This window comes from Cervus elaphus, chromosome 8 (assembly GCF_910594005.1).
Source record: "Cervus elaphus chromosome 8, mCerEla1.1, whole genome shotgun sequence".
Classification (NCBI taxonomy): Eukaryota; Metazoa; Chordata; class Mammalia; order Artiodactyla; family Cervidae; genus Cervus; species Cervus elaphus.
The window spans coordinates 49,109,824-49,124,459 of NC_057822.1; the positions used below are offsets into that span (position 1 = coordinate 49,109,824).

General features: G+C 43.7%; 1 protein-coding gene across 1 annotated transcript in view; it reads left to right on the forward strand.

The window, feature by feature from the left end:
• The first annotated feature begins 11,868 nt into the window (after positions 1-11,868).
• Positions 11,869-14,636, forward strand: part of STK17B (serine/threonine kinase 17b) — a 29,539-nt gene continuing 26,771 nt past the window's right edge. Inside the window, exon 1 of the mRNA XM_043910522.1 lies at positions 11,869-12,097. The gene's annotated coding sequence lies outside the window, so the exon portion shown is untranslated. The remainder of the gene's footprint in view (positions 12,098-14,636) is intronic.

Here is a 14,636-nt window from a genome sequence, read left to right on the forward strand (position 1 = left end):
GTGACAGTTTCTCAGACTTACCTCCGTTTTGATGACCTTGACAGGTTTGAGAAGTATTTTATAGGTCAGGTATTTTGTAGGATGTTTCTCAACTGTGATTTGTCTGATGTTTTTCTCATGGTTAAACTGGGTTATGGGTTTTGTGGAGGAAGACCACACAGGCAACATGTCATTTGCATTACATCAAATAATGGGTACATATTATCAAAGTGACTTATGACTACTGGTGTTAACTTTGATCCCCTGGCTTGATGTACTATTTTTCATGGTCTTCACCATAAAGTTACTCTTTTCTTCTCCATCTCCACACTGTGCTCTTTGGAAGAAAGTCACTATGCACAGCTTCTTAAGTATGGACTTAAGAAGTGGGGAGTTAGACTCTGCCAACTGGAGGGTGGAGTGGCTACATAAACTGTTCATAATTCTGCATGAGAGGTGTGTCTGTTCTTTCCCATTTATTTGTTCAATCATTTATATTTATATGTGCTCACAGATATTTACTTTATACTTTGGTATATAATCCACTAGTACTTCATTTATTATATAGCTCAAATTGTTCTAGCTTTGACCACTGGGGCTTGTCCAGTTGGCTCCTGAATCCCTCGGACACACCACCATCATTGTGTGGTCGTTTGTTTGTTGGTTGGTTTGCACGTCCTTCTTTCTCACACTACATGGTGTTCCAGGCGCAGCTGTGTGTTTCCTGCCCCAGTCCTAGCAGCATCAATTTCTCCAAAGAGCTTTGTTTCCTTTTGTTGAAGAACAATATTAGAAACCAAGACACGAGTGAGAGGTGTACTTATTGCTCTTGGGGTGTCATTGCTTTTATGTGCTCTCAGCTGACAGAGCAAGAAAATGTGTGTCTTAACCCACGTACACACAGGTATCTATAAATAAATCTATATGTAAACATCTGCATCTATATTAAACTAAACATTAGTTCATACCAATATCTCTAACTCTAATCCATTGCACATGGGTCATTCTACACCCTTCTCTTCTTGTACTTGTTATATACCTGTAAAATTATTTTAACAGTGAAGGAATTTTGGAATGGAGGTAGGAGAGGAAACAAAAGAATGAAAAGAGCCAGAACTGCAGTGACTAAAGTGAATTAAACATCCGAGAACCTGTACCCTGGTGTTCATACCTACAGTTATGTAGTATCCACAGTAAAAGGCCTTATACAGAGTAAGCTTAAATCTTGTTGCTACTCCACGAGTAACTCAGGTTACAGTTATATAGTATATAGCTTCCTTGTCTCTTGAAGTTTCTTATCTTTAAAGCAGGCAAATATAGCACTCTACTCACAGGAGTGTGAGGAGTAAATGTTAACAAAAACAGCAAACTTAGAATAGAGCCAGGATCAGAATTTATGACCAATTGTTACTATATACACTATTGGGTAAACATATTATAATTTATACTTTACAGATGAAAGAAAGAGAGGCATAGGGATATTATAACCTGCTCAAAATCTCATAGTTAGTAAACTACAGACCCACTTTCTCATAAACTATGCCCTTTAGAGGGTTTCTGAACAGCTCTATACTTATATCTCTTTTTGTTACATTAAGATATAAAGTGCCACTCTGTAAATCTAAAGGGAAGGCTAACTACTGAAAACACTCAAGGATGCTTTGAATATTCTCAATGTCTCATATGAATTCATTGTCACATGGATCATTCCAGCCCCTCCTCTTGCATTTATTATATACTTGTATATCTAGTGATCATCATTATCATTTCCCACATTACCAACATTTTCATGCCAGGAGAGGACTCAGCCAGAAGAGTAGATGAGCCTTCTCAATGCTCATGTTGTCACCTTTAGCCAGTTAAGGCAAAGGTCACCTCCAAGGAGTAGGTTAAAAGTTAGCTCTGCCTTGTCTACACATGTGCCTTCTTGTTATGAGAAGACTTGCTTGGTGAAAGATTCCTGGAAGCTTTACTATTTCTTCCCTGTCATGTGTTCTGGGGAATGTGACACCAGGTCAAGATTCATGGAATATGCAGTTGGTAAAAGAAGTGTCTTAGAAGTACAAAAGGAGGTGCTTTGTTGGACAGAACCTGTAGACGTTTATCTACTCAAATCAAATCCATGACAATGTTACACTCTGTATTTACTTGCCCTACTCCATATCTCTTCCCCTTTGAACACTATGACTCTAATTCTTTCATCTTGCATAACCCTCTGGACGTCACCATTTATTGAACTTACAGTTTCATTTTGAGCCTGGTGTCATCGCCAGATAGATTCTGAAGAGGGAAGCAGCTACCTCCCTCTCCCCTTTCCTCATCACCATGTCGCCACCCCCTCCATTTCTCTCTCAGCATCAGTTAGAAGATTTGAGGGAAATCATAAGTATCTCATAACATCATTTGACAAATATTCGTTTAGGACCTACTATGTCTCAGGGATTTTGCTAGTCACAAGATGCAGTATTGAGTCTGGTACACGTAGTCCTCACCCTCAGGGAGCCTGAAGACCACTGGAAAGTAACATCAGCCTGTGTGAAGTGGGGGCTTCCTCCCATCAGGCACTGGACTCCCCGTGTGCGCTTTCACGCTGAAATCTGCTGTCCTCATCTACAGAGCAGGAGACAGGATTGCCCAAGGCCACACACCTAGGAATGGTGGAGCTGGGACTTGAGTGCAGGTCTGTCTGATGTCACACACTTAACCACACATCCGTCTTCTCGCCTGCCACCCCCCCCCCCCCCCCACACACACACAATCACACACCCTCCCTCAGGAAGCAGGACCTCAGAGTTTGGTGCGTTTGTGGCTGGATAGAAGCTCTTTTCCAATTTTGCTGCAGTTTCTACTGAATACTTTGATTTGCAAATATAAAGGGCTCGCTGAAGCACAGCCTTAAACAAACTGTGGCAGACAGCTGGGGAGGACAGCTGCAGACAGAAAAATGTGGCCGGAAGCTCCAGGGCCGGGAGGAGGAGATGTGCAGCGAGGCGGCTGCAAGCAGAGTAAGCAGTGATGAGCAGAGGTGAGCTGGACTGACAGATTAGACCACCTGGCCCCCAGACCACAGGGGACGAAGGCCTGCAACACTCTCGCATGCACTGGCTTTATCAGGTTATGCAAATGCACCTAGGTTATAAGTATGTTTTTCTTTGCCTATATTATTCAAGTGATTAGTCAAGTAAATTTAAAAATCCTCTTTCTTCCTAATGTATGTTTGACGTAATGAGGTAGAAAGACCTCAGGATTAAAAATAAGGAGACCTAAATTCTTGACCAGATGAATGCTGATAGTCTAATTGTATGATCTTCTGCAAGTTACTTAACTTCTCCCATCCTAGGTACTCTTTCCTCAGATATAAGGAAATAGGACTGCTGAACCTTCAGGGTTTTTGAAGTTCCTAACTGCTCTGATGCCATGATGAACCAAGAACCTACACTGTGTCTAGTGCATTAAACAATTTAAGGTCCAGAGGCAATTAGCAAACATGTGTCTAGCCCTTTGGACTTGTGTTGTCCAGTACTGGAGCTGCCAGCCACATGTGGCTATGGAACACTTGAAATGTAATGTGATGGATCTATAATTCTATGTCACTTTAATTAAATTTGAAATCAGAAAGTGGTGCTGTATTCAGTTACTAAAAATGTTTACATTTGAAACAAGGTAAGGATATGAGTCTTTTTTCAGTGGTTCCCTGAGCTCACTTGGTAAAGAATCCGTCTGCAATGCAGGAAACCCCAGTTTGATTCCTGGGTCAGGAAGATCCCCTGGAGAAGGGATAGGCTACCCACTCCAGAATTCTTGGGCTTCCCTGGTGGCTCAGTTGGTTAAGAATCTGCCTGCAATGTGGGAGACCTGGGTTCGATTCCTGGGTTGGGTAGATCCCCGGGAGAAGGGAACAGCTACCCACTCCATTATTCTTGCCTGGAGAATTCCATGGACAGAGGAGCAAGGCAGGCTACAGTCCACGGGGTTACAAACAGTTGGACATGACTGAGCAACTTTGATTTTCTTTCAAATTTTGTACAATGTAGATACAGATCAAGTGTTTCTGATGAAAATTTAGCATCTAAATTGAGATGTGTTGTACATATAAAATACACCAGATTTAACACAATATAAAAAAAAAGGATGTAAAATATCTCCAGGAGATCTTCCCGACCCAGGGATTGAACTTGGATCTCCCATGTTGCAGGCAGATACTTTACAGTCTGAACCACCAGAAAGCCAAACCAAAATATCTCATTAATCATTTCTCATGTTGAAACGACAGACAATATTTTAGATATATGCGATTAGGTAACTCCAATACTTTGGCCACCTGATGCGAAGAGCTGACTCATTTGAAAAGACCCTGATGCTCGGAAAGATTGAGGGCAGGAGGACAAGGGGACGACAGAGGATGAGATGGTTGGATGGCATCACCGACTCAATGGACATGGGTTTGGGTGGACTCCGGGAACTGGTGATGGACAGGGAGGCCTGGCGTGCTGCAGTTCATGGGGCCGCAGAGTCGGACACGACTGAGCAACTGAACTGAAAAGAAATGTATTACTAAAATTAATTTCCTCTATTTTTACCTTTAATGTGATTATGCCCTTTCATGAATCACAGGCTTGTTATGGTGAAGGGGCTTGCATGACTCAGTGCAGCTATGAGCTATAGCTTGCAAGGTCACCCAAGACAGACGGGTCATAGTGAGGGGTTCTGACAAAATGTAGCCCACTGGAGGAGAAAATGGCAAACCACTTCAGTGTTCTTAACACAAGAATCCCATAAACAGTATGACGGTGAAAAGATATGATACCAGAAGATGAGCTCCCCAGGTCTGAAGGTGTCCAATATGCTACTGGGAAGAGTGGAGGGCAATTACTAATAATAGCTCCAGAAAGAAAGAAGTGACTGGGCCAAAGCGGAAATGATGCTCATTTGTGGATGTGTCTGGTGGTAAAAGTAAAGCCTGATGCTGGGCAAGATTCTCTTAGAAGAAATGCAGTAGCCCTCATGGTCAACAGAAGAATTCAAACTGCAGTACTTGGATACAATCTCAAAAATGACGCAATGATCTCAGTTTGTTTCCAAGGCAAATCATTCAGTATCACGGAAATCCAAGTCCATGCCCCAACCAGTAATTCTAAAGAAGCTGAACAGTTCTATGAAGAGCTACAACAACTTCTAGAACTAACACCAAAAAAAAAAAAAAAAAGATGTCCTTTTCATCATAGAGGGCTGGAATGCAGAAGTAGGAAGTCAAGAGATATCCAGAATAACCGGCAAGTTTGGCCTTGGAATACAAAATGAAGAAGGGAAAAGGCTAACAGAATTTTGTCACAAGAACATACTGGTCATAGCAAACACTCTTTTCTAATAACACAAGAGACAACTCTGCACATGGACATCACCAGGTGATCAATACCAAAATCAGATTAATTATATTCTTTGCAGCCAAAGATGGAGAAGCTCTATACAGTCAGCAAAAACAAGACCTGGAGCTCACTCTGGCTCAGATCATCAGCTCCTTATTGCAAAATTCAGGCTCAAATTGAAGAAAGTATGGAAAACCACTAGGTCATTCAGGTATCACCTAAATCAAGTCCCTTGTGATTATACAATTGAGAAGATGAATAGATTCAAGGGATTAGTTCTGGTAGGCAGAGTTTCTGAAGAACTATGGATGGAGGTTTGTAAATTGTACAGGAGGCAGTGACCAAAACGATCCCTAAGAAAAAGAAATGCAAGAAGGCAAAGTGGTTGTCTGAGGAAGCTTTATAAATAGCTGAGGAAAGGTGAGAAGTGAAAGTCAAGGGAGAAAGGAAGATATACCCAACTGAAAGCAGAATTCTAGAGAATATTGGGAGAGATAAGAAGGCCTTCTTAAATGAACAGTGCAAAGACATAGAGAAAAATAATAGAATGGGAAAGACTAGAGATCTCTTCAAGAAAATTGGAGATATCAAGGGAATATTTCATGCAAGGATAGGCATGAAAAATCACAGAAACAGTAAGGACCTGACAGAAGCAGAAGAAAGTAAGAAGAGGTGAGAAGAATGAACAGAAGAACTGCACAGAAGAGGTCTTCATGACCCTGATAACCACGATGGTGTGGTCACTCACCAAGAGCCGGATATCCTGGAGGGTGAAGTCGAGTAGGAAACATTACTGGGAACTAAGCTAGTAGAGGTGATGGAATTCTAGCTGAGCTATTTCAAATCCTAAAAGATGATGCTGTTAAAGAGTTGCACAAAATATAGCAGCAAATTCTGAAAACAGCAGTGGCCACAGGACTGGAAAAAGTGTTTTCATTCCAATCCCAAAGAAGGGCAATGCCAAAGAATGTTCAAAGTACCATGAGTGCATACAATTGCGCTCATTTCACATGCTGGTAAGGTTATGCTCAAAATCCTTCAAGCTATGCTTCAGTAGTATGTGAACCGAGAACTTCCAAGTGCATAATCTGGGTTTAGAAAAGGCAGAGGAACTAGAGATCAAATAGCCAACATTTATTGGATCATAGAGAAGGCAAGGGAATTCCAGATAAACATCTACTTCTGCTTCATTGATTATGCTAATGCCTTTGACTGTGTAGATCACAACAAACTGTAGAAAATTCTTAAAGAGATGGGAATACCAGACCACTTTACCTATCTCCTGAGAAACCTGTATGCAGGTCAAGACGTAACAGTTAGAACCAAACATGGAACAGTGGACTGGTTCAAAATTGGGAAGGGCTGTATGTTGTCAACCTGCTCATTTCACTTACATGCGGAGCACATCATACTGACGTGTGGTCAGCGTGTGGTGACTGACCTGTGTGACTGGGGAGGGTCACTTTCCCCGGAGAGAATGTGGTGAGTGTGCTGGCATGATCTGAAAAGACTCCATCCCTGGTCCCTTCTTGGGGTTCCCGTGGCGTGACTGAGGAGCACCGCTGTGTTAGCTTCCTAGGGCTGCCATAACAAATACCACAGGCTGGTTGGCTGAAACGGCAGACATAATTTTCTCACAGTTCCCGAGGCCAGAAGCCAGTGGTTTCCGTCTCTTCTGAGGCCTCTTCCTTGCCTCACAGATGACCACCTTCTCCCTGTGTCCCCAGCGGCCGTCCTTTAGTCTGTGTAGTCTGTGTCATAATCCATTTTTCAAAAGTTTTTTTTTGTAAATTGAGGTGTAATTGACTTATAATATTAGTTTCAGCTGTACAACATAAGATTTGATATTTGTATATATTGCCAAATGATCACCACAATAAATGTAGTTAACATCTGTCACCATACATAATTACCAAAAAAAAAAAAAAAAAGTCTTTTTCTAGTTATGGGAACTTTTAAGATATACTCTATTGGCAACTCTTAAATATGCAGTATAGTATAATATGGTGGCTATAGTCACCATGGTGTATATCACATCCCCGTGACTTATTTATTTTATGACTCTCAGCCTGTACCTTTTGACCCCTTCACCTTTTTCTCCTGTTCTCCAGTCCCTGCCTCTGGCAAATGATCCGTCTGTTTTCTGTATCTACAAACTTTGTGTGTGAGTATGTGTGTGTGTTGTTTTGTATTTAATTCCATGTGTAAGTGAGATAATACAGTATTTGTCTTTGTCTGTCTGACTTATTTCTTTTAGAATAATGTCCTCAATGTCCATTTATATTGGATAAACGGCAAGATTTCCTCATTTTATGGCTGAATCGTATTCCATTGTGTGTGTGTATATATACACAAATATATGTATATATATTTATTTTCTTTATCCAGTCATCTATTGATGGACATTTAGTTTGTTTCCCTATTTTGACTATTGTAAACAATACTGCAATGAACATGGAGTGCATATATCTTTTCCACTTAATGTGTTCATTTTCTTCAGATAAATACCAGAAAGTGACTTTTCTGGATTACAAGGCAGTTCCATTTTTAATTTTCAGGGGAACCCCCATAGTTCCATCACCAATTTACATTCCCACCTACAGGGTACAAGTGTTCCTTTTTCTCCCCATTCTTACCAACATTTTTTTTTTTTTTTGGATAGTAAGTATTCTGAGAAGTGTGAGGTGATATTGCATTATAGTTTTTATTTGTATTTCCCTGATGCTTAGTGATGTTGAGTATTTTTCTCAAGCACATGTTGGCCATCTGCATGTCTTCTTTGGAAAAGTGTATATTCAGATTGCCCATTTTTAAATCGGATTGGGTTTTTATTTTTTTGCTATTGAGCTCTATGAGGTCTTTATGTATTTTGGATGTTAACTCCTTATCAGATATATGATTTGAAAACATTTTTCCCATTCAGTAGGTGGCCTTTTCATTTTTGCTGAGGTGTAATCGTTTCATCTTGGATCATGGCCCACCTCTATCCTCTTGCCTGCGTGCTCAGTCACTTAGCTGCGTTCGACTCTGTCACCCCATGGACTATAAAGGCCCTATCTCCAAACAGTGTCACATTCTGAGGTACTGGGGGTTAGGACCTCAACGCATCAATTTGGTGGAAACACATTCAGCCCATAACCATCACCATCTCTTGTCAGTGTGTGGTGTTCAAGGATCAGTTTATTGAACTGTGCGGTCAGCGGCAGTGACCACAGAATGACCAGGAGTTCACATGGGGATTTCCCACTCGAGGGATGAAGGCAAGGACATGCACCTTTGACATGACTGTGAATGACTTTAGTAAATAAGGTAGGATGAAAGGGTGTTTTGACTCCTGAGTTTTACTGCAAAATCACAGATGGTACCGTCTATTCCTCAATACCAGGAATTTCTTGTTGCTTGTACCACAGAGCCCGAGACCCAGTAAGCATAGCTGAATGCTCTTGCTATAAGATGACTCAGCAGGTAAAGAATCTGACTGCAATGCAGGAGACACAGGAGACATGGGTTCAATCCCTGAGTTGGGAAGATCCCCTGGAGAAGGAAATGACAACCCTCTTCAGTATTCTTGCTTGGAGAACCCCATGGACAGAGGAGCCTGGTGGGCTACAGTCCACGGGGTTGCAAAGAGTCAGACGCGACTGAGCGACTAAACACACAGTGCTAGCCGGCAAATCTGACCTCAGGCACGAGGGTTACAATCTATTTAGGGGCAAGAGAAACACAAGGGACAAGTGTAAGTCCTGCACCTAGGGACAGACGGCAAAGAGGTGACCAGGCTGGGAGCAGAAAGCAGAAATCAGTAAAGATTTGTGACTTCTGGAGGGTGTGACTTCGTCAAGTTGGAGATTTATGAATAGGCGCTCATGAGGAGGATGGTGAAAAGCCTGCCTCTTGAGAAACCTGCATGCAGATCAGGAAGCAACAGTTAGAACTGGACATGGACCAACAGACTGGTTCCAAATAGGAAAAGGAGTACGTCAAGGCTGTATATTGTCACCCTGCTTATTTAACTTATATGCAGAGTACATCATGAGAAATGCTGGGCTGGAAGAAGCACAAGCTGGAATTAAGATTGCCGGGAGAAATATCAATAACCTCAGATATGCAGATGACACCACCCTTATGGCAGAAGTGAAGAGGAACTAAAAAGCCTCTTGATGAAAGTGAAAGAGGAGAGTGAAAAAGTTGGCTTAAAGCTCAACATTCAGAAAACTAAGATCATGGCATCTGGTCCCATCACCTCATGGGAAATAGATGGGGAGACAATGCAAACAGTGTCAGACTTTATTTTTGGGGGCTCCAAAATCACTGCAGATGGTTGACTGCTGTCAAGAAATTAAAAGACGCTTACTCCTTGGAAGGAAAGTTATGACCAACCTAAACAGCATATTAAAAAGCAGAGACGTTACTTTGCCAACAAAGGTCTGTCTGGTCAAGGCTATGGTTTTCCAGTGGTCATGTATGGATGTGAGAGTTGGACTGTGAAGAAAGCTGAGCGCCGAAAAATTGATGCTTTTGAACTGTGGTGTTGGAGAAGACTCTTGAGAGTCCCTTGGACTGCAAGGAGATCCAACCAGTCCATCCTGAAGGAGATAAGTCCTGGGTGTTCATTGGAAGGACTGATGCTGAAGCTGAAACTCCAATACTTTGGCCACCTCATGGGAAGAGGTGGCTCATTAGAAAAGACCCTGATGCTGGGAGGGATTGGGGGCAGGAGGAGAAGGGGACGACAGAGGATGAGATGGCTGGATGGCATCACCGACTCGATGGGCATGAGTTTGAGTGAACTCCGAGAGTTTGTGATGGACAGGGAGGCCTGGCGTGCTGCGATTCATGGGGTCGCAAAGAGCCGGACACGACTGAGCAACTGAACTGAACTGAAGAAGAGGTAGAAAAAAACGAGACGTGAAAAGACTTACCAGCCTAGCAGGGACTGGTTAGAGCAGAGGGCTTGTGACCACAAGGAAGTTTGGTTTAAAGCAGGGATGGGAGAGGGAAAGGTCTGCAGTGTAAAGGCATGTGGCTAGATGGGATTCGTGCCAGAAGGGAAGACAGACTGTGAGGCGAGCTCGCTATTGATCAAACGTTGACACTGAGGATGTCCAGAATTACACACACACACACGCACACACATACAGACACAACAGAAATCACCACCATACTGCAGGCATGAGACTTCTGCAGGTTACTGGCCCAGTGCTAAGCCTTCTAGGAACCACCGCGTGTTCCTGAAAGAAAAGATGGAAACAGTCTTGCTGCTTGTGTATTCTTAAATAACGATAGCTGAAAAATCCATTTCAGCATGCAGCTTTATTTTTTCTCCATCTTAACTTTAGGCTTCTCTTGTCAGTCCAATTGTTAGCAACAAGAAAGTAGTAGATGAAGGCAATATTCTCCCAAGTGACAACGTTAAGGGAATAGACACGTTAAACTGGGATGAGTCAGTTAAGTAACAACAAGAAGATTTTTGTGAATCATTTTATGGACTTATCTTGGGAAGAATACAATATGGAAGAGGAAATGGATGGCTTGATGGGAATTTGCTTGGAGAAGTCTGTTAAAAAACGATTCCCCTCCCAGTATATGTTCCCAATGGCGGTGGTGTTCAGTCACCAAGTTGTGGACTCTTTACAAGCTAATGGACTGTAGCCCTCGGGGCTCCTCTATACATGGGATTTCCCAGGCAAGAATACTGGATTGGATTGCCATTTGCTTTTCCAGGGGATCTTTCCAGACCAGGGATCGAACCTGTTTCTTCTGCATTGACAGGCAGACTCTTTACCAAGCCCTATTTTTCCAAACAGTCAGTTCAGTCGCTCAGTCGTGTCCGGCTCTTTGCGACCCCGTGAATCGCAGCACGCCAGGCCTCCCTGTCCATCACCAACTACCGGAGCTTACTCAAACTCATGTCCATGGAGTCGGTGATGCCATCCAGCCTCAGAAGACCTCAATTCGCTGGAGCAGACTTGAGAGGTGGAGCCCAAGTTCCATAAATCCCCAAGCGATGTTGATGCTTGCCAAGTTATAGCAAACGGAGTCTCCACTGGCCGAGTGTGTTCAGGTGATAAGGGAGATGACTGGCAACAGTCTGAAAACAGGCGCAGAAGTTTGGGAATGAGTCCGAAGCAGCGACTAATTTTGCTTCTTCCCGGTCCCTAGTCTGCAGATACTCAGTCCTCGTGGATTGACCGCTCTGAAGGCCGGGGTGCACTCGGCTGGAGTTGCAGCCGGTTGCGCGGTCAGACTACCGCCCACCTCACTCCTGCCTCGCCGTAATTGCTGGAGCGCCCCACCTGCTGTGCAGCTCCGCCTAGCCTCCGACCGGCGCCGGCCGCACCCCTCATCGCGGAGCCCTGCCCCGCAGCACGCGCTGCAGGCCGGCGCCCCGCCCCTCCCGTCACGTGACAGCCCAGCCCTCCGCGCGCGCTCGGATTGGCTCTCGAGACCGATGGGGTGGGTTCTAGCCTGCAGCCCTGCCCCGCAACGCGGCTGCAGTTTTCAAACCTCAACTGTACGCTCCCGTCACCGTCTTCGCCGCCGTAGTCGGGAGCCACCTCGCTGGGGAGGTCAGGTCACAACTGTTGGCCGTTGTCCGGAAGGGTGAAAGTGGGTCCTGCCACGCTCGGAGCTGCCCGGCACCTCAAGGGGCTAGAGCTGGAGAACGCGTCCTGTCGTGGCCACCTGCGTGGGGCGGGATTGGAGCCCCCTTGGAGGGGGCAGCCGCGGGAGAACCCGCTGCGGCCCGAGCGGTCAGTGTCTTCCGCCTCGCGCGTCCTCGGTCCTGCTGGGTTGGCGGGTAGGCTCGGTGCTGCTACTCCAAACCCCGAAAGCAGCCCCCTTTCTGGGTGGAACGGAGACCCACGACGTGGGAGGGGTCCCGGGGAGGGATGCCGGCGGTGTGGGCGGACCCGGGATCGGCTCAGACCTCCGGCCTGGGGAAGATGGGCTCAGACACCGTCGTCCCGGGCGGCCCGACTGCTCCGGACCCCTTGCCGTATCCCGGCTGGAGTCCTGATTCCCTGGTTCCTTTGGGTGAGGCGCTCGGGGCGGCGGCTGGACCTCCCAGTACCTTTCTCAGCCGGGTCCGTGTGTGCGTGCGTGTGTGTTTGTGTGTGTGTGGCCCGGTCTCTCCCCGGGTCGCATCCCGCGGGAGCCGCCTTCGCCACCGGCTCGCTCGCGTCCTTTCCACGGCGCGTCGACGTGGTCCCTTCAGGTCCCATTCGAGTTCACAGCTGGGGTGTGGGGCCCAGGACGTGTTCACATCTGAACTCATGGACACGTCCTGCTCACAGCTGCCTTTCGTCGGGAGAAAGTTTGTGCTCATCTTGTGGGACATTTTCAGTTACTGCTTGTGAACAGATTTTTTAAAGTCAGTGAATAGAGAAGTCGAGTTGCAGTTGTTTCCGTGATTTCCTGCGATCTGGTTTTATTTTGACGCCATGTAATACAACTGCGTGACGGCTACGGTTTTGACATTTACACAACTCTGTTCTATGTAGGGAAAGCACTTCATTTGAATTCCCTTAGAGACGAAGCTGAAAGAGACTGTGGTCGGCTGGTAGCTGATGTTAGTTCTTCTTCTGGCTGTGATGGGACAGAGGCCATATAACATCAGTCTGCAAATTGAAATTAAGGAAAAGAAAACATTTTAAAGCCACATACTGATAAGATTTCAATTCTATTAGGTCTGTGTGTCACATTCGCTGATTGTTTTGCCAGCGTGTAATGTTTACATCTCTGGTAGTGATGATATGCAGTGATGTGTGATACATTGATCGCCCCTTTAGGTTCCCAAGAGTTTGAGAATGTGTGCCCTGAGACAGCATGGTCTACTGAGAAGGCTGGGCAAGTGGCTGCATATATAACCTGGCATTTTGAGCCTGGGCACACAATCTTATTAAAAGATGATAAACCTACTTTGTCATTGATTCACCGCTAGTTTTATAGTAGATTGTCCAGAAGTAGTTTTCAGCAACTTCCAAAGTGTTTGTTTTACAAATTAAACCACATGCCCATAAAATGATGTGTTTGAAAAAGTTGGTCCAAGAAGCAGTGTCCTAGTTTAAAACTCCTCTTCTTTCCTCTTCATCCTCCTCTGAGCTGATGTTCAGTTTTTTTTTCCTGTTTTAATAGCTGAAGTTAGTAATAGCTGCTTTATTCTTGAGGTACCTATCATACATTTTACATCACTTTTCTAAAATATGGACTTGAAATTAAGGTGAGATATATTTACATGGCAATATATTTAAGTTTTAAAAGTAAAAATTGTGCTATCGAAGTCCTTTCATTTTTGTCTGTGGACAGGATAGTTGTATATTCTCTTGGGCTCATTGAAAACTGAATTACTGATTGGCTAAGATAGAATCTGGCTTCCCTCATAGCTCAGTTGGTAAAGAATCCGTGTGCAGTGCAGAAGACCCTGGTTCGATTCCTGGGTAGGGAAGATCCCCTGGAGAAGGGAAAGACTACCCACTCCAGTATCCTAGCCTGGAGAATTCCATGGACTGTGTAGTCCATGGGTAACAAAGAGTCAGACACGACTGAGCAACTTTCACTTACACTTTTCAGGAAAGTTGAAACTTGACTAATTGATCACTGTGTCAGAATATTAATAGCAAAGCTGAAGAAGATACAGGCATTTGATGGCATGTTTCCAGTCAAACAATTCTGTCTTTAAACTTGCACTGAGAGTTTTTTTTACTAGTGTTAAGTAAACATTTAAATACGTTTTTAAATGCTTGGTTTTTTAAGCTGTTTGATAATTATAAGAGAGAATTTCCGTATCAAAATTTCCCTGTTTTTACTTAGAGACCCAATTTTAAATGCAGGAATCAAGGAAATCCATTGCTGACACTTTCACTTAATCCTAAAATTGTCTTACAATTGCATGTATACTGTATTGCAGTGCGTATTGGTAGCTAAGTAGGACAGTGCTATTAGATGTATTGCTTTTAAAGGATTTTGGGTTGTGTTTTTTTTTTAAGGAATTCTTTGTGTTCTGTGGGTATTGGTTCTGTCAAAAACATTAACAATCATTTATGTATTTACTTTCCACTTGTGAAAACTTTAAATGTTTTAGTTATTTTAGTTTTTTACAATTTTGATGTCAAAATTCAGTGATTTTAAGTATTTTGTATTCTACAATAGACTTTTATCAAAGGATTTCTTTGACTATTTCAGTTCACAAATGTGTGTAAGAATTAAGTTACATATTTCTATATAAATGTGTTGTGACAAGTGTAATTTTCAGGACATACTTTGTGAACTTTTGATTTTGGGGATTTATTT